The sequence below is a fragment of the Anomaloglossus baeobatrachus genome, chromosome 10 (assembly GCF_048569485.1).
Source record: "Anomaloglossus baeobatrachus isolate aAnoBae1 chromosome 10, aAnoBae1.hap1, whole genome shotgun sequence".
Taxonomy (NCBI): Eukaryota; Metazoa; Chordata; class Amphibia; order Anura; family Aromobatidae; genus Anomaloglossus; species Anomaloglossus baeobatrachus.
Genome location: NC_134362.1, coordinates 76,203,538 through 76,223,626, shown reverse-complemented (window position 1 = coordinate 76,223,626; position 20,089 = coordinate 76,203,538). Strand labels below are relative to the sequence as shown.

At 41.6% G+C, this 20,089-nt stretch overlaps 1 protein-coding gene across 1 annotated transcript in view; it reads left to right on the top strand.

Annotated features, from left to right (window-relative positions):
* The first annotated feature begins 352 nt into the window (after positions 1-352).
* Positions 353-20,089, top strand: part of LOC142255010 (3-galactosyl-N-acetylglucosaminide 4-alpha-L-fucosyltransferase FUT3-like) — a 53,836-nt gene continuing 34,099 nt past the window's right edge. The window contains exon 1 of the mRNA XM_075326434.1: positions 353-429. The gene's annotated coding sequence lies outside the window, so the exon portion shown is untranslated. The remainder of the gene's footprint in view (positions 430-20,089) is intronic.

Sequence of the window (20,089 nt, the reverse complement as noted above, 5' to 3'; positions counted from 1 at the left end):
ATTGAAACTTCTTGATCTGCATAAAACAAGCCCTATGTTGAGGGGGGGGGGATAATGTGACTGGTACTGGAACAAGGGGAGGGAATAAACAAAGATACAATAAGAAAAAAATTTCTGGGTTTTAAAAGGTAAAACAATGTCCAGAATATGAATATTTCCAAAAACCAGAATGATAGATAACTGTATACTGTTTGCTTTGTTTTTAATATATTGTCTGTATATGTGTCATTTGCTTTCTTAATATTCATCTTGGTCTGGTAACTGTGCAAACAGGTTCTCCCCGTTTCACGTGATGCTATCCTTGTTAGCTCGCCTACTTGCAGTTTGTAAACCACTCTGGGAAATTCAATTTTGCAGAACCCCACAGAAATCGTAGTGCGAGCCACAGAATTTTTGGATTCCGCAGTTTATTTGAAGTCTACCTAATAGGTATGTAAAAGGCATAACAATTTATCCAAAGATTTGTCTTAGCCCCAAACTGTACATCATATTCTCTCCATCAGGAATTCTAAATATAAAGATGTTACGAACTATGGATCTCCTCCAAGAGGTTTATTGTAGAAGGTTGATAAGGATAATTGTTGTTCCCACTCAATGGGCAAGATCCTTCACCTTCCGCCTGATCATTTATGAAATGTAATATTATTATAATATTATAACATGGGTTGTATGTTGTACACCGGCTTCCATGTGTATAAGGGTTCGTAAAGGGTTCATCCAGAATTGGTCTGTTTATTTTTTTGGGACACCAATAACTATTTGGCTAAATTTGCGCAACCATATTTTCAATCTGGGTGCTGTCTGTAAAAAACCCCCTGAACAATCTGACCAATGTTATTGAATTGTTCTGTTCAGATAAGTTTCTTTCACACAGATCACCTATTCAAGTCTATGATCTCATATGGATGAACCATATACGGTAGAATCCGATTTTTTTCAGATACATTGCCATTCTTAAAACATAGGAAACTGTATTTTGTCTTGTAAATTTTATTCACTGCTGATGTATAAATATGGAGGATATTTCAGATGAATTCCTGCTACTGTCATTGTTAGGCTATGTTCACACAGTGTGTTTCTGCTGCATATTTTTGAATGTTTTCTTTCATTGGCTTTATGCACATACTGTACATGCTAATGAAAAGCAGTTTTTTACAGTACCAGCAAAACCTATGAGATTCCTTGAGAATCTCATGAGCACATACACACTTGCTTTTTTTTTAGTGAAGTATCGAAAACTGCTGCATTTTTGAAAGAAGCAACATGTCAATTCTTTATATAGGGGATTTTATACAAAAATCCACAAAGAACCAGCGCTAAATGGGGTTTTTTATATATTTTTATTAAGAAAATTTTGCTATCCTTGTTCCAAGGCAGAGTATTTAGTAGTACACAATACACTAAATATTAAATCCAAGAACCACATATACCAGAAAAAACATAAATTGAATAAAACTAAAAATGAAAATAAAATTAAAAATAAAAATAAAAATGAAAAATACAGATAAATCAAAAACCACACAAAAGGTTTTGGTATAAACCCGTTTCCTCAGAGGTGATCCAATATTCACAATAATTTGTTTCTAACTCAGCTATCGTAATGCCCCGGCCGGTGGCATATACTTGATTTGGTAAAATATTAAGACTGATAGCATAAAGGTGTACCACACCACCTCTGACTAATTTGCAAGCCTATTTTGCACACATCAAGCTTTGCAACGTTACAATTACCCCTAGATGGGGAATTAGCCTCAACAATCTGTTGTAGAAAACAAAATACCCCTAATCCACAATGTGAAATCAGTGGGATTTGCCAGCAGATTTTGGTCTGCAGTAAATAGACCGGATTCCTCCGTTAGATAAACTGAAGTCGTTGTAAATGCAGGATTAACCTGTTAGATTTCCCAAGCACCTACTTGGAGGCAAGTGGCCGTGAACAATACAGGTTGTGGAGGAGATGTCAGGTTACCAACATCCCACTTAGTTAGAGTCTCTAGACCACTTTACGGTGCCACAATCAGGCGGTCCCGTATTGTCCCAGTTAACCAGCAGCTAGACACAGCCGCTGGAAGCACCGATTGTTTGCTGCAAATAGAGTGTAAGATCAGCGGTTTTACTCAACCTCTCCAGCGGGCAGTCCGATCTGTGTCCAGTGTAAGCTGACTGTATCCACGCACTGGAGGAATTTACTTGGCAAACTGTCACCACACAGGTAAAGCAGACAGTGCAAGGTTCCAATCCAATCCACTTCCAATGCGAACAATGAGTAGCCGTAGAGGGCACCACTGGAGGATGGTTGCAGACAAAAATATCAGCGGTGACTTCTCAACCTTTTCAGCAGACAGTCCGGACCGTGTCCTTTAGAGGCTGACTGATACCGCACGGGGGAGAGGTTATTTGACAGAGTATCACCACACAGGTGAAGTAGGCAAAGCAGAGTCTTAATCCGACGCGCGTTTCGGGGGCGTGCACCGGCCCCCTTCCTCAAGGATGACTGGGCTATTGCCTAGAGCGCTATTTATGCGCATATTAAATTACTTGCAATTTACATAAAAGTGAATGGTATTTCAATTCAACCCACATTTTAATCACTATATATATCAATTTGTAAAAAAGCTATTCATAATACCCATAGACCGGAGTACAATGTAACATAGTATAATATAATATAATATAAAAACTTGTGCAAAGGTTTTTCTGGGCAATCCTATATATAGCCCTACTTTTACCATCATATACTGGACAAAATATATATATGTGTACACTATTTTTCAGCAGTTCTATTTTAGATTTTAAATTTTAAAAAATTTTTTTATTTTAAGAGAACATCATAAATGGTATATATTTGCTATAATAAGTCTCTTATATTCAAAACACACTTGGACCAGTGAAACACTAATTTTGAGGTATGTTACACATATATATATTTATCCATATCCATTACACCCATATATGGTCATATACTCTTTTTTTTTTTTTTTTTGCATTAGTACCAGTATCTTTTCTTCTTCTGCCTATTTATATGTATAAAACCATAAATTAATTAAAAGCAAACAGTTCAATATCATTATTGAGTCCATATGGTTTCAAAGTATTCAATTCAAAAATCCATTGGCTTTCTGCTCGTGACATTTTTTTAATAAAATCGCCACCCCTCCAGTCCTTTGTTATTTTTTGCACACCCCATACTTCGGATCCCTTAAAAGACCCTCCATGTTTTAACGCATAATGTCTGGATAGGGGGTGTTTAGTACATTTATTTTTAACATTTCGAATGTGTTCACCCACCCTTTTCCATAGGGGTCTAATAGTTCTCCCAATGTATTTTTTCTGACAAGGACATTGAATGCAATATACAACTCCCTTTGATTGACATGTAATGAATTCTTTAATCATAATTTCTGACTGTCCCTGTACAAAGGATTTTCGTGTGATATTCTTTGTGTTTTTGCACACTATACAACTTTTGCATGGAAAATAGCCTTTCAGGCCAAATAATCCTATCTTTTTGGGTGCTGTAAAATTACGTATAGTGGGTGCCACTAAATTGCCAATATTGTTGGCCTTCCTATATATAAATTTTGGGTTAGTGGGCAAAAATTCCCCTATTATTTTGTCCTCTTTCAAGAGGTTCCAATACTTTTTGACAATGTTTTTAAACATTTTAAACATTCAAACCTACACAATCCCGACCCCAGAGATTTAATAGGAGGTATGTTAGTATTAATCCTGGACGCCCCAAATTAACACGGAACACTACCACCCTGGATTTTTTCAGGGTAGGAAAAAGGAATACAAAAGAGGGTGTAGGGGAGGGAAACGCACCAAAAAGAAAATAAGTAGTCAACTAGAAGAGAATCAACAATCACAAAAAATTTTTAATCTCAGTCATCATCAATTAACCATCAATGAAACCTCCTTACTACAAAAAGGGCTAAAATTTGCACTCTCTGTGGGCCTTAACAGGTTCCAAGCTTTCATTGGGGTGAAACAATTCATGAGAAAACTGGCCCTAAAAAAACATTTTCTGAAAAACCCTGTGGTTAAAAATATGACGAACCCGATGGATTCGACTAATGTAACTAATCAAACTACTGACCTTAAATGTCAGTCTAACTTTCACCCAGTAAATGAATATTCGGACTCTTTTCTTACTTTTCAAAAATGTGTAGTGAATGACATTAGACGGTTGAAAAACCCGACGCAATGTGGAAACCGGAAGAATAACTTAACAATGGGGGAAATAATAGCAATAAAGAACTTGCAAAAAAATGGGAACATAATAATACGCCCGGCAGACAAGGGAGGGGGCATAGTCGTGATGGACATGGGTGACTATGAGAAAGAATCAGCTCGCCTATTAGGGGATAGGTCAACGTATGCAATGTTGACCTCTGACCCTACAAATACCTATATAGAGGAACTTAATTCCCTAGTTAGGAGAGGTCTTGACAAGGGAATCTTAAACAAAAATGAAGCATCTTATATTAGGAATCAGACCCCCAGACTAGCTGTCTTCTACCATGTACCTAAAATTCACAAGACAATGCAAAACCCCCCAGGACGCCCTATTATATCGGGTATTGGCTGTCTGACAGCCAACCTATCAAGGTATATAGATATTCATCTTCAAAAGTGCGTTCCACTATTACCTGCTTTTTTGAAGGATAGTACCCAAGTGTTGCAGCTCTTACAAGAAGTAAAATGGGAGCAAAATTATGTTTTGGGGTCCATTGACGTTGCCTCACTGTATACTTCTATTGAACATCTAAAGGGCTGTGAAGCCTCGAAATATTTTCTAACCAAGTCCGGTTTATTTCCCCAAACGCAGATTGACTACTTGGAGGAATGTATTTTGTTTATATTAAATCATAATTATTTTCGATATGGGGTCCAATACTTTTTGCAAAGGTGGGGGACAGCCATGGGGACCAGGTTCGCCCCAAGCTACGCCAACCTCTATATGGGGAGGTGGGAGGAAGACACCATATACCCTGGGGGCGTGCTTCGGGAGAACCTGGTCCTCTGGCGTCGCTTCATTGATGATGTTCTTTTTATTTGGTCAGGTCACGGTCAGTCACTTCATGAGTTCTTGGCAGGTCTAAACGTAAATGAATATCATCTTAAGTTCACCCACACAGTGAGTGCCACAACGGTTAATTTTCTTGATCTAAATATTTTCATTGAAAATGGTCAGATTTTAACTAAAACCTACCATAAACCTACTGATACAAATAGTTATATATCATTGAGGAGTTGCCATCTTCCAAGTTGGCTCCTAAATGTCCCAAAAAGCCAATATATCAGAGCATACAGAAACTGTAGTAAACAAGAAGATTTTGAGGTGGAAGCGGGTGCACTAACAGAGAAATTTGTCCAGAAAGGATATAGGGGGGAGTTTTTGAAGGATGCGTATGCACAGACGAAATTGATAGAAAGAAAAAATTTACTTCAAAGTAAACAAGTCGCACCCATCTCCCCCAAATCCAATGACTTTAATATCCCCATAATTCTCCAATACACTGCACAAGTAAGAATTTTTAAAAACATTGTCAAAAAGTATTGGAACCTCTTGAAAGAGGACAAAATAATAGGGGAATTTTTGCCCACTAACCCAAAATTTATATATAGGAAGGCCAACAATATTGGCAATTTAGTGGCACCCACTATACGTAATTTTACAGCACCCAAAAAGATAGGATTATTTGGCCTGAAAGGCTTTTTTCCATGCAAAAGTTGTATAGTGTGCAAAAACACAAAGAATATCACACGAAAATCCTTTGTACAGGGACAGTCAGAAATTATGATTAAAGAATTCATTACATGTCAATCAAAGGGAGTTGTATATTGCATTCAATGTCCTTGTCAGAAAAAATATATTGGGAGAACTATTAGACCCCTATGGAAAAGGGTGGGTGAACACATTCGAAATGTTAAAAATAAATGTACTAAACACCCCCTATCCAGACATTATGCGTTAAAACATGGAGGGTCTTTTAAGGGATCCGAAGTATGGGGTGTGTAAAAAATAACAAAGGACTGGAGGGGTGGCGATTTTATTAAAAAAATGTCACGAGCAGAAAGCCAATGGATTTTTGAATTGAATACTTTGAAACCATATGGACTCAATAATGATATTGAACTGTTTGCTTTTAATTAATTTATGGTTTTATACATATAAATAGGCAGAAGAACAAAAGATACTGGTACTAATGCAAAAAAAAAAAAAAAAAAAAAAAAAAAAGAGTATATGACCATATATGGGTGTAATGGATATGGATAAATATATATATGTGTAACATACCTCAAAATTAGTGTTTCACTGGTCCAAGTCTGTTTTGAATATAAGAGACTTATTATAGCAAATTTATACCATTTATGATGTTCTCTTAAAATAAAAATTTTTTTTAAAATTTAAAATCTAAAATAGAACTGCTGAAAAATAGTGTACACATATATATATTTTGTCCAGTATATGATGGTAAAAGTAGGGCTATATATAGGATTGCCCAGAAAAACCTTTGCACAAGTTTTTATATTATATTATATTATACTATGTTACATTGTACTCCGGTCTATGGGTATTATGAATAGCTTTTTTACAAATTGATATATATAGTGATTAAAATGTGGGTTGAATTGAAATACCATTCACTTTTATGTAAATTGCAAGTAATTTAATATGCGCATAAATAGCGCTCTAGGCAATAGCCCAGTCATCCTTGAGGAAGGGGGCCGGTGCACGCCCCCGAAACGCGCGTCGGATTAAGACTCTGCTTTGCCTACTTCACCTGTGTGGTGATACTCTGTCAAATAACCTCTCCCCCGTGCGGTATCAGTCAGCCTCTAAAGGACACGGTCCGGACTGTCTGCTGAAAAGGTTGAGAAGTCACCGCTGATATTTTTGTCTGCAACCATCCTCCAGTGGTGCCCTCTACGGCTACTCATTGTTCGCATTGGAAGTGGATTGGATTGGAACCTTGCACTGTCTGCTTTACCTGTGTGGTGACAGTTTGCCAAGTAAATTCCTCCAGTGCGTGGATACAGTCAGCTTACACTGGACACAGATCGGACTGCCCGCTGGAGAGGTTGAGTAAAACCGCTGATCTTACACTCTATTTGCAGCAAACAATCGGTGCTTCCAGCGGCTGTGTCTAGCTGCTGGTTAACTGGGACAATACGGGACCGCCTGATTGTGGCACCGTAAAGTGGTCTAGAGACTCTAACTAAGTGGGATGTTGGTAACCTGACATCTCCTCCACAACCTGTATTGTTCACGGCCACTTGCCTCCAAGTAGGTGCTTGGGAAATCTAACAGGTTAATCCTGCATTTACAACGACTTCAGTTTATCTAACGGAGGAATCCGGTCTATTTACTGCAGACCAAAATCTGCTGGCAAATCCCACTGATTTCACATTGTGGATTAGGGGTATTTTGTTTTCTACAACAGATTGTTGAGGCTAATTCCCCATCTAGGGGTAATTGTAACGTTGCAAAGCTTGATGTGTGCAAAATAGGCTTGCAAATTAGTCAGAGGTGGTGTGGTACACCTTTATGCTATCAGTCTTAATATTTTACCAAATCAAGTATATGCCACCGGCCGGGGCATTACGATAGCTGAGTTAGAAACAAATTATTGTGAATATTGGATCACCTCTGAGGAAACGGGTTTATACCAAAACCTTTTGTGTGGTTTTTGATTTATCTGTATTTTTCATTTTTATTTTTATTTTTAATTTTATTTTCATTTTTAGTTTTATTCAATTTATGTTTTTTCTGGTATATGTGGTTCTTGGATTTAATATTTAGTGTATTGTGTACTACTAAATACTCTGCCTTGGAACAAGGATAGCAAAATTTTCTTAATAAAAATATATAAAAAACCCCATTTAGCGCTGGTTCTTTGTGGATTTTTGTATAAAATCCCCTATATAATTTATTAAAACCTGGCAAAGTAAAGGGGTCTCTTTGCCATTAGAACCAAGCTGCAAGAATATAGCAGGTTTTTTCGGGGTTAAGCGCTGCCAATTGCCTGCAGGCATTTTAGAATATATCTCATTAACCCCTTGTGGCTAGCTGCTAACCTACAACACGTGCTATCCTTGTCCAGGCTTTGTTGTATACACTCCCTCGTAGGTCAAAATGGGGGATTTGTGGGAAAACCGCAAAGACAGGATTTTTAAAGTGCAAAGGTTTTTCGGTTATGCGAAAAAGCCACAATTAAACACTGTTAATGGTCCGGATATATCTATAATTAAAAAGAAACTTAGGGAATTAGAACAATTACTTCTAAAAGAGATGAGAGACTTATGGGAAGTAGCTACTCTTGAAAGGTATCTGGAAGCCGACATTATACCCTTTTAGAATGGGACGAACTTTTTAAAGATTTTTCTAGACAGGCAGTTCAATTCATTATTGATAAAAGAAAAAAACAACTCATACTAAATAAAAGTCGAATTCTTCAACTATTTGATGAAATAAAACCCCATAAAAATAATTACGAAATATCTAATCTGTCTAAAAATATATTAAAACGGATACAACATAAAGAAAAAGAAATTATTGAGAAAAAAGAAAGAAAATATGGGAGAGACTTGGGCTTATCCGCTTTGTCGGGTAGGAGAAGTTCCACCATGCCCCAGACTCATTCAGACAAATCAAGTAGATATGATGGAAGGGATCCATTAGAACTTAACCAATTTGAAGTCATAGATGAAATTGAATGCACCCCTGATGTAGGATCCATGGAAGAGGAAGAAGTTTTTTCCGTATATGAAACTTCCATGGAACAACTAACCCAAAATTTGTTATTAGATTCTGCCAGTACACCGAATTTGGTAAATACCCCCCAAACAAACACTGGTTTGCATGAACAAGCAATAGGTGGTAGAAGTTCAAACGATACTCCCATTTCGGAAGTACCTATAGATCCTGGGAGTAGTATGAATGAACCCTCCACGTCTTTAAGAGGTAGGTCTAATTTGCCAGAAACTAACAATAATAATACGCCTGTTAACTCAAGAATCAAACCTACACAATCCCGACCCCAGAGATTTAATAGGAGGTATGTTAGTATTAATCCTGGACGCCCCAAATTAACACGGAACACTACCACCCTGGATTTTTTCAGGGTAGGAAAAAGGAATACAAAAGAGGGTGTAGGGGAGGGAAACGCACCAAAAAGAAAATAAGTAGTCAACTAGAAGAGAATCAACAATCACAAAATTTTTTTAATCTCAGTCATCATCAATTAACCATCAATGAAACCTCCTTACTACAAAAAGGGCTAAAATTTGCACCCTCTGTGGGCCTTAACAGGTTCCAAGCTTTCATTGGGGTGAAACAATTCATGAGAAAACTGGCCCTAAAAAAACATTTTCTGAAAAACCCTGTGGTTAAAAATATGACGAACCCGATGGATTCGACTAATGTAACTAATCAAACTACTGACCTTAAATGTCAGTCTAACTTTCACCCAGTAAATGAATATTCGGACTCTTTTCTTACTTTTCAAAAATGTGTAGTGAATGACATTAGACGGTTGAAAAACCCGACGCAATGTGGAAACCGGAAGAATAACTTAACAATGGGGGAAATAATAGCAATAAAGAACTTGCAAAAAAATGGGAACATAATAATATGCCCGGCAGACAAGGGAGGGGGCATAGTCGTGATGGACATGGGTGACTATGAGAAAGAATCAGCTCGCCTATTAGGGGATAGGTCAACGTATACAATGTTGACCTCTGACCCTACAAATACCTATATAGAGGAACTTAATTCCCTAGTTAGGAGAGGTCTTGACAAGGGAATCTTAAACAAAAATGAAGCATCTTATATTAGGAATCAGACCCCCAGACTAGCTGTCTTCTACCATGTACCTAAAATTCACAAGACAATGCAAAACCCCCCAGGACGCCCTATTATATCGGGTATTGGCTGTCTGACAGCCAACCTATCAAGGTATATAGATATTCATCTTCAAAAGTGCGTTCCACTATTACCTGCTTTTTTGAAGGATAGTACCCAAGTGTTGCAGCTCTTACAAGAAGTAAAATGGGAGCAAAATTATGTTTTGGGGTCCATTGACGTTGCCTCACTGTATACTTCTATTGAACATCTAAAGGGCTGTGAAGCCTCGAAATATTTTCTAACCAAGTCCGGTTTATTTCCCCAAACGCAGATTGACTACTTGGAGGAATGTATTTTGTTTATATTAAATCATAATTATTTTCGATATGGGGTCCAATACTTTTTGCAAACGTGGGGGACAGCCATGGGGACCAGGTTCGCCCCAAGCTACGCCAACCTCTATATGGGGAGGTGGGAGGAAGACACCATATACCCTGGGGGCGTGCTTCGGGAGAACCTGGTCCTCTGGCGTCGCTTCATTGATGATGTTCTTTTTATTTGGTCAGGTGACGGTCAGTCACTTCATGAGTTCTTGGCAGGTCTAAACGTAAATGAATATCATCTTAAGTTCACCCACACAGTGAGTGCCACAACGGTTAATTTTCTTGATCTAAATATTTTCATTGAAAATGGTCAGATTTTAACTAAAACCTACCATAAACCTACTGATACAAATAGTTATATATCATTGAGGAGTTGCCATCTTCCAAGTTGGCTCCTAAATGTCCCAAAAAGCCAATATATCAGAGCATACAGAAACTGTAGTAAACAAGAAGATTTTGAGGTGGAAGCGGGTGCACTAACAGAGAAATTTGTCCAGAAAGGATATAGGGGGGAGTTTTTGAAGGATGCGTATGCACAGACGAAATTGATAGAAAGAAAAAATTTACTTCAAAGTAAACAAGTCGCACCCATCTCCCCCAAATCCAATGACTTTAATATCCCCATAATTCTCCAATACACTGCACAAGTAAGAATTTTTAAAAACATTGTCAAAAAGTATTGGAACCTCTTGAAAGAGGACAAAATAATAGGGGAATTTTTGCCCACTAACCCAAAATTTATATATAGGAAGGCCAACAATATTGGCAATTTAGTGGCACCCACTATACGTAATTTTACAGCACCCAAAAAGATAGGATTATTTGGCCTGAAAGGCTATTTTCCATGCAAAATTTGTATAGTGTGCAAAAACACAAAGAATATCACACGAAAATCCTTTGTACAGGGACAGTCAGAAATTATGATTAAAGAATTCATTACATGTCAATCAAAGGGAGTTGTATATTGCATTCAATGTCCTTGTCAGAAAAAATACATTGGGAGAACTATTAGACCCCTATGGAAAAGGGTGGGTGAACACATTCGAAATGTTAAAAATAAATGTACTAAACACCCCCTATCCAGACATTATGCGTTAAAACATGGAGGGTCTTTTAAGGGATCCGAAGTATGGGGTGTGCAAAAAATAACAAAGGACTGGAGGGGTGGCGATTTTCTTAAAAAAATGTCACGAGCAGAAAGCCAATGGATTTTTGAATTGAATACTTTGAAACCATATGGACTCAATAATGATATTGAACTGTTTGCTTTTAATTAATTTATGGTTTTATACATATAAATAGGCAGAAGAACAAAAGATACTGGTACTAATGCAAAAAAAAAAAAAAAAAAGAGTATATGACCATATATGGGTGTAATGGATATGGATAAATATATATATGTGTAACATACCTCAAAATTAGTGTTTCACTGGTCCAAGTGTGTTTTGAATATGAGAGACTTATTATAGCAAATTTATACCATTTATAATGTTCTCTTAAAATAAAAAAAAAATTTAAAATTTAAAATCTAAAATAGAACTGCTGAAAAATAGTGTACACATATATATATTTTGTCCAGTATATGATGGTAAAAGTAGGGCTATATATAGGATTGCCCAGAAAAACCTTTGCACAAGTTTTTATATTATATTATATTATACTATGTTACATTGTACTCCGGTCTATGGGTATTATGAATAGCTTTTTTACAAATTGATATATATAGTGATTAAAATGTGGGTTGAATTGAAATACCATTCACTTTTATGTAAATTGCAAGAAATTTAATATGCGCATAAATAGCGCTCTAGGCAATAGCCCAGTCATCCTTGAGGAAGAGGGCCGGTGCACGCCCCCGAAACGCGCGTCGGATTAAGACTCTGCTTTGCCTACTTCACCTATGTGGTGATACTCTGTCAAATAACCTCTCCCCCGTGCGGTATCAGTCAGCCTCTAAAGGACACGGTCCGGACTGTCTGCTGAAAAGGTTGAGAAGTTACCGCTGATATTTTTGTCTGCAACCATCCTCCAGTGGTGCCCTTTACGGCTACTCATTGTTCGCATTGGAAGTGGATTGGATTGGAACCTTGCACTGTCTGCTTTACCTGTGTGGTGACAGTTTGCCAAGTAAATTCCTCCGGTGCGTGGATACAGTCAGCTTACACTGGACACAGATCGGACTGCCCGCTGGAGAGGTTGAGTAAAACCGCTGATCTTACACTCTATTTGCAGCAAACAATCGGTGCTTCCAGCGGCTGTGTCTAGCTGCTGGTTAACTGGGACAATACGGGACCGCCTGATTGTGGCACCGTAAAGTGGTCTAGAGACTCTAACTAAGTGGGATGTTGGTAACCTGACATCTCCTCCACAACCTGTATTGTTCACGGCCACTTGCCTCCAAGTAGGTGCTTGGGAAATCTAACAGGTTAATCCTGCATTTACAACGACTTCAGTTTATCTAACGGAGGAATCCGGTCTATTTACTGCAGACCAAAATCTGCTGGCAAATCCCACTGATTTCACATTGTGGATTAGGGGTATTTTGTTTTCTACAACAGATTGTTGAGGCTAATTCCCCATCTAGGGGTAATTGTAACGTTGCAAAGCTTGATGTGTGCAAAATAGGCTTGCAAATTAGTCAGAGGTGGTGTGGTACACCTTTATGCTATCAGTCTTAATACTTTACCAAATCAAGTATATGCCACCGGCCGGGGCATTACGATAGCTGAGTTAGAAACAAATTATTGTGAATATTGGATCACCTCTGAGGAAACGGGTTTATACCAAAACCTTTTGTGTGGTTTTTGATTTATCTGTATTTTTCATTTTAATTTTTATTTTTAATTTTATTTTCATTTTTAGTTTTATTCAATTTATGTTTTTTCTGGTATATGTGGTTCTTGGATTTAATATTTAGTGTACTGTGTACTACTAAATACTCTGCCTTGGAACAAGGATAGCAAAATTTTCTTAATAAAAATATATAAAAAACCCCATTTAGCGCTGGTTCTTTGTGGATTTTTGTATAAAATCCCCTATATAATTTATTAAAACCTGGCAAAGTAAAGGGGTCTCTTTGCCATTAGAACCAAGCTGCAAGAATATAGCAGGTTTTTTCGGGGTTAAGCGCTGCCAATTACCTGCAGGCATTTTAGAATATATCTCATTAACCCCTTGTGGCTAGCTGCTAACCTACAACACGTGCTATCCTTGTCCAGGCTTTTAGAACATGTCAATTCTTTCTGCCAAGAGATTGTTTTGCTGCAGAAAAAAATGTACTGTGTGTATAGACTTAATGTATTTTCTGCAGCAGAAAATAAGACAAAATAGCCTTTAAAGTGGGTGCTGGTCTTCTGATAACACTCTGACTGCAGACTTAAGGTAGTGTCACACATAGCGATGCAGCAGCGATCACGACCAGCGATCTGACCTTATCAGGATCGCTGCTGCGTCGTTACATGGTTGCTGGTGAGCTGTCAAACAGGCAGATCTCACCAGCGACCAGTGACCAGCCCCCAGCCAGCAGCGACGCATGGAAGCGTAACTAAGGTAAATATCGGGTAACCAAGGAAAGCACTTCTCTTGGTTACCCGATATTTACCTTAGTTACTAGCGTCCACCGCTCTCACGCTGCCAGTGCCGGCTCCCTGTTCCCTGCACTCCTAGCCAGAGTACACATCGGGTTAATTACCCGATACGTACTCCAGCTACGTATACAGGGAGCAGGGAGCCGGCACTGACAGTGAGAGCGGCGGACGCTAGTAACTAAGGTAAATATCGGGTAACCAAGGAAAGGGCTTCTTGGTTACTCGATGTTTACCGTTGTTACAGCTTACCGCAGGCTGCCAGACACCTGCTCGCTTCAGTTCGTCGCTCTCTCGCTGTCACGCACAGTGATGTGTGCTTCACAGTGGGAGAGCAACGTCCAAAAAATCAAGCAGGACATTCAGCAACGACCGGCGACCTCACAGCAGGGGCCAGGTTGTTGCTGGATGTCACACACAGCGACAGCGACGGGATGTCGCTGCTACGTCACAGAAAATGGTGACTTAGCAGCGACGTCGTTGTCGTCGTCGCTATGTGTGACACCACCTTTAGGGTGCAGTTCCACTTGCGCATAACTTATGATGCGAGAGCATCGGAAGCGATATGCTAATGACCCTCTGTTGTGAGTGTGAGCCGAGGGTCATGCGACTGTGATGCAATCTTGCAATCAGATCACAGCTGTGGAGAAGAGGGAGGGAGCACTTTCTCCCCATCTTCTCCGCTACCTGTCTCTGTATATTGTATATCGCACTGCAGTCGAATGACATGCAAGTCAGATGTGATGTTTCACACGCTCCCATAAAGTTGTATGGGGGCATGTGAGCTGAGACTCACTGCCAAATGCATGAGAAATCAATCACAGATGGACACTGCCCCATAGTTTTGCACTGGCGCGAGTGCAATCTGATGCTTTATCGGATTGCACTCGTCCATGCAAAACGAACGCAAGTAAGGGGTGCTTCACACATAGCGAGATCGCTACCGAGATCGCTGCTACGGCACGGTTTTGGTGACGCAACAGTGACCTCATTAGCGATCTCGCTGTGTGTGACACTGAGCAGCGATCTGGCCCCTGCTGCGAGATCGCTGCTCGTTACACACAGCCCTGGTTCGTTTTCTTCAAAGGTGCTCTCCCGCTGTGACACACAGATCGCTGTGTGTGACAGCGAGAGAGCGACGAAATGAAGCGAGCAGGGAGCAGGAGCCGGCATCTGGCAGCTGTGGTAAGCTGTAACCAGGGTAAACATCGGGTAACCAAGGTGGTTACCCGATATTTACCTTAGTTACCAGCCTCCGCAGCTCTCACGCTGCCTGTGCTGCCGGCTCCGGCTCTCTGCACATGTAGCTGCAGTACACATCGGGTTAATTAACCCGATGTGTCCTGTAGCTAGGAGAGCAAGGAGCCAGCGCTAAGCAGTGTGCGCGGCTCCCTGCTCTCTGCACATGTAGCTGCAGTACACATCGGGTTAATTAACCCGATGTGTACTGTAGCTAGGAGAGCAAGGAGCCAGCGCTAAGCAGTGTGCGCGGCTCCTTGCTCTCTGCACATGTAGCGATGTTATCATCGCTGCTGCGTCGCTGTGTTTGACAGATAAGCAGCGATCATAACAGCGACTTACCAGGTCGCTGTTACGTCACAGAAAATGGTGACGTAACAGCGACGTCGTTGTCGCTGTCGCTATGTGTGAAGCACCCCTTACACTGTACCCTTAAAATGAGTGCACATGTAATTATCTCTTAGATCGTATCCTGCAGAGATCCACTGGCAAAAAGCTCTACAAACACAACTTTTTTTGTCCTTTCTTAAATAACTGATCTCTGCTAGATCTGTTTTTGTAAAATGTAACGTCTGTCTCGTTCCCCGTCTGTCTCGTTCCCCGTCTGTCTCGTTCCCAGTGTCAGACTTCCGGGATTTCCAGTTCTCTTTTGAAAGAGCTTGCCCTCGGTTAACATGGAGTTTGCTGTTCTGTTGCCCTACTTCCTGTCCATCTGTTTAAAAGGCCGCCCCTAAGCTTAGTCCAGTGCCTGAGTATACTGCTTGCTGTGTACTCCTGCTGTGCTGCTCTTGGTTCCTGATTGACATTTGGATCCTCCTGAAAGACAACCGACACCGACTCTGGACTTCACCTGGTCTCATCAAGCTGTGCCCGGACTCCGTCTGCCGTCTTTGCTCAGCACTTCTGCCCAGTTCCTTCCGGTTCGTTACCACTTTGGACTATCATCCCGTACGGACATTTTTGGACTATACCTATTATTATTTATTATTATTTATTTATAGAGCACCATTAATTCCATGGTGCTGTACATAAGGGGGTTACATACAAAATACGTATACAAGTTACAGTAGACAGACTAGTACAGAGGGAAGAGGGCCCTACCCTTGCGGGCTTACATTCTATAGGATTATGGGGAGGAGACAATAGGTGGGGTGTAGGTCAGGCGGCAGCTCCGCACGGTGGTCGGGCGGCAGCTCCGCACGGTGGTCGGGCGGCAGCTCCGCACGGTGGTCGGGCGGCAGCTCCGCACGGTGGTCGGGCGGCAGCTCCGCACGGTGGTCAGGCGGCAGCTCCGCACGGTGGTCGGGCGGCAGCTCCGCACGGTGGTCGGGCGGCAGCTCCGCACGGTGGTCGGGCGGCAGCGAGTTCATTGTAGATTGTAGGCATTTCTGAACAGATGAGTTTTCAGGTTCCTTTTGAAGTTTGCAAGGGTAGGGGATAGTCTGACGTGTTGAGGCAGCGAGTTCCAGAAGACTGGGGATGCTCGGGAGAAGTCTTGGAGTCGGGTGTGTGAGGAGCGAATGAGAGAGGAGGAGAGGAGGAGATCTTGGGAGGACCGGAGGTGACGTGTTGGAGTGTAGTAGGGGATTAGTTCGGAGATGTACGGAGGGGAAAGATTATGCACAGCTTTGTAGGTCAGTGTTAGAAGTTTGAATTGGATACGGTGGAAGATTGGAAGCCAGTGGAGGGACATGCAGAGAGGAGAAGCGGGGTGGTATTGAGGAGAGAGGTGGATAAGTCGGGCAGCAGAGTTAAGGATGGACTGGAGAGGGGCAAGCGTGTTGGCAGGGAGGCCACAGAGGAGGATGTTACAGTAGTCGAGGCGGGAGATTATGAGGGCACCTATTGCCCTTTGTGTCCCGGCTGCTGCGCATTTAGGCCTTCTGGGGTGATTGCCAGACAGTCCCTGTATAGGGGTTCGCTCTTGGTGGTCTCCCTGGGGGAGTCCGGTGCGTGGCCCCGGGAATTCCCCTCCGCTCCGATCCTGGAAGGTATTTCCTGTGTTTTTTGTTCTACTGTGTTTTGTTCTGTTTATGTACATCTTGTTGGTTACATATTATAAACATCTTTGCACCAAGAACTCGTCTCTGGTTGTCATTGCCCTAACGCAATCGAAATCCTCAGTACATACAATAGTATTACATTATACTCAGGCCACAAAAGGATTTCGCTGGGGCAATGACTGAGACACGAGTAGATCAGCTTTTTTCCATGATTAACTCCTTGCAGCAGGAGATGGAGGCGGTGCAAACTAAGCTTAGAGATGTGGAGGTACAGCTGGGCCATGATCACCAGGTACTGGGTCCGGCTATTCAGGATTTGCAAACCAGAGTGGAGGCTCAGGAAGCCGCCCCCACTACGTCCGTATCAGCTGCCGGTATGCCTAGGTTACCCCCGTTTCGTTTCAGTGGTGATCGTAGTCAGTTTCGTGGATTTGTTAACCAGTGTATACTGTTTTTTGATGTAGATGCTGATTATTACCGTTCTGACCGGTCAAAAGTGTTATGCATAATTATGTTGTTAACCTCCCGAGCACTGGCTTGGGCTAATCCTATGATAGAGAATCGTGATATCCGTTTAAATCACCTGGATGACTTTTTAACAGCAATGGCGCAAATGTTTGATGATCCGAATCGCCGTGCTACCGCTGAATCGGCTCTCCTTTCCTTACGTCAGGGAAAGCGGTCTGTCGTTGAATACGCCACTGAGTTCAAGAGGTTAGTGGTAGACACCGACTGGGGAAACAATGCGTTATTGTCAGTTTTCAGAAAAGGTTTGTCCGGTACCATCAAGGACGAGTTAGCTCATTCCGAATCTCCAGGGGATTTTGAACTGTTTCTCCAACACTGTGTGCGTATCGATACCCGCTTGACGGAACGTAGACAGGAAAAATGGGCAGCTGTAAACCGGGTAACCAACTTTGCGTTTCCTTCCAGAGAACCCGCTCTCAGGACGCCACGGGAGGCCGAGGATGTTCCTATGCAAGTGGACTCTCTACAAAAGCGAGAGACCAACGAACGTCGTGAACACCGGCTCCGTGAGCGTTTGTGTTTCTATTGCGGTCAATCGGACCATTTCCTGATTGACTGCCCAAAACGTCCAAATCGCCCAAATAAGGTATTGGCGGCCATGGCAGAGTGTGACAACACGGACGCAGAGTCCGATATCTCTGAGGCAAGTGGACACCTGGATGCGGTATTTCCCTTGACTGTAATGTCAACTTCACCTAAGGACTCAGAAGGGAAATACACCCATTGCTCGCTTCCCATTCAGATTCGGTGGGAGGGACAGTTAATTCCAACATCTGCTATGATAGACTCTGGGGCAGGGGGAAATTTCATGGACTCTTCTTTTGCCAGGAAACACGGTATCCAGACACAACAAAGATCCTCACCGGTTACCATGGAGACGGTAGACGGATCTCCATTAGTTTCTGGACCAGTTGATCGGGAAACAGTACCCCTAGAATGTGTGATGAAGCCAGGTCAGCAGGAGACCCTTGTTTTCATGTTAATTTCTTCTCCCCATTTTCCGATAATTTTAGGAATTCCGTGGCTGCGGTCTACAAATCCAGTCATCGATTGGGAGACTAAAGAAATATCCTTCCCACCGCAGAGTGGTCCGACCATTAGTCCAACTGTACCGGTTCCAGTAACACCGAATGCGGAGGGCACTGTAAAGGTACCTGTTCTACCCCCGGTTTATCATGACTTCGCTGATATATGCGACAAAAGAAAAGCAGATCGGCTTCCCCCGCATAGACCGTATGATTGTCCCATAGACTTACTCCCAGGGGCAGAGATCCCGTTTGGTCATGTCTACCCGTTGGCGGCACCTGAGTTAGAAGCACTAAAGGAGTACATCGACGAAAGTCTAGCCAAGGGATTTATTCGCCCTTCTACCTCACCAGCAGGGGCACCCATCTTTTTTGTAAAAAAGAGGGGACTCTGAGACCATGTATCGACTACCGGGAACTAAATAAGATAACCATCCGGAACCGGTATCCGTTACCGTTGATTCCTGAGCTATTGGAGAGAGTCCAACAGGCAAAGATATTTACTAAATTGGATCTCCGTGGGGCATATAATCTACTCCGCATACGTCCCGGAGACGAATGGAAGACAGCGTTCAGATGTCGGTATGGACATTATGAGTACCTAGTGATGCCTTTTGGACTTTGTAACGCTCCTGCGGCTTTCCAACACCTAGTCAACGATATTTTCAGGGATATAATGGACCAATTCATGGTGAATTACCTGGATGATATCTTAATCTTTTCTGATTCCCTACAGGAACACCAGGAGCACGTCAAGACAGTACTTACCCGACTGAGGGATAACCACCTGTATATTAAACTGGAGAAGTGCGAATTCCATTGCTCAAAAATACAATTTCTAGGTTATGTCATCTCTCCTCAGGGACTGAACATGGAGTCTGGCAAGATACAAGCAATTCTAGACTGGCCGGAACCGGGAAACATCAAGGAGGTACAACGCTTTGTCGGTTTTGCCAACTTTTACAGACGCTTTAGCCGTAACTTTTCAGAGATCGTCCGTCCTATTACTCTGTTAACCAAGAAAGGACAGAAGTTTGTGTGGTCCGCCCAGGCCCAGAAAGCTTTCAATCGTCTCAAGGTTTGTTTTACCTCAGCACCAATACTAATTCACCCGAATCCCGCACTCCCCTTTATTGTGGAAGTCAACGCTTCCGATTATGCGTTAGGGGCTATCCTTTCCCAAATAACTGGGGACAAGAGTCTCTTGCATCCGTGTGCTTTCTTTTCTCGCCGGTTGTCCCCTGCAGAAAGGAACTATGACATTGCGGACAAGGAATTGTTGGCGATTATTGCAGCTTTTAAGGAATGGAGACACCACTTACAGGGAGCAGCGCAGCAAGTGATAGTTCTCACAGACCATCGTAACCTGGAATTCCTTAAATCTGCCAGGTGCCTGTCTCCACGGCAAGCCCGTTGGAGCTTGTTCCTTAACCAGTTTAATTTTATCGTTGCATACCGTCCAGGTTCACGTAAT